This window comes from Apis dorsata, unplaced genomic scaffold, assembly GCF_000469605.1.
Source record: "Apis dorsata unplaced genomic scaffold, Apis dorsata 1.3 scaffold_270, whole genome shotgun sequence".
Lineage (NCBI taxonomy): Eukaryota > Metazoa > Arthropoda > Insecta > Hymenoptera > Apidae > Apis > Apis dorsata.
Genome location: NW_006263548.1, coordinates 404,410 through 404,772, shown reverse-complemented (window position 1 = coordinate 404,772; position 363 = coordinate 404,410). Strand labels below are relative to the sequence as shown.

Sequence of the window (363 nt, the reverse complement as noted above, 5' to 3'; positions counted from 1 at the left end):
GTTTATAATAGATAGATGTAAGAAAGAATATGAGTGGATCTAAAATTTGAAAATCCATATATATCATTTTTCTATGGAGAATGCATTATTATTATTATTATTATAATTATTTCAAATATTTTTTTCNAATTTGTTTATAATAGATAGATGTAAGAAAGAATATGAGTGGATCTAAAATTTGAAAATCCATGGAGAATGCATTATTATTATTATTATTTTAAATTTTTTTAGGAATTTGTTTATAATAGATAGATGTAAGAAAGAATATGAGTGGATCTAAAATTTGAAAATTCATATATAATCATTTTTTTATGGAGAATACATTATTATTATTATTATTATTATTATTATTTTAAATTTTTC

The 363-nt window shown here is 17.4% G+C and overlaps 1 protein-coding gene across 1 annotated transcript in view; it reads right to left on the bottom strand.

The window, feature by feature from the left end:
• Positions 1 to 363, bottom strand: part of LOC102674392 (dual 3',5'-cyclic-AMP and -GMP phosphodiesterase 11-like) — a 40,595-nt gene that overhangs the window by 6,860 nt on the left and 33,372 nt on the right. The window lies entirely within an intron of this gene.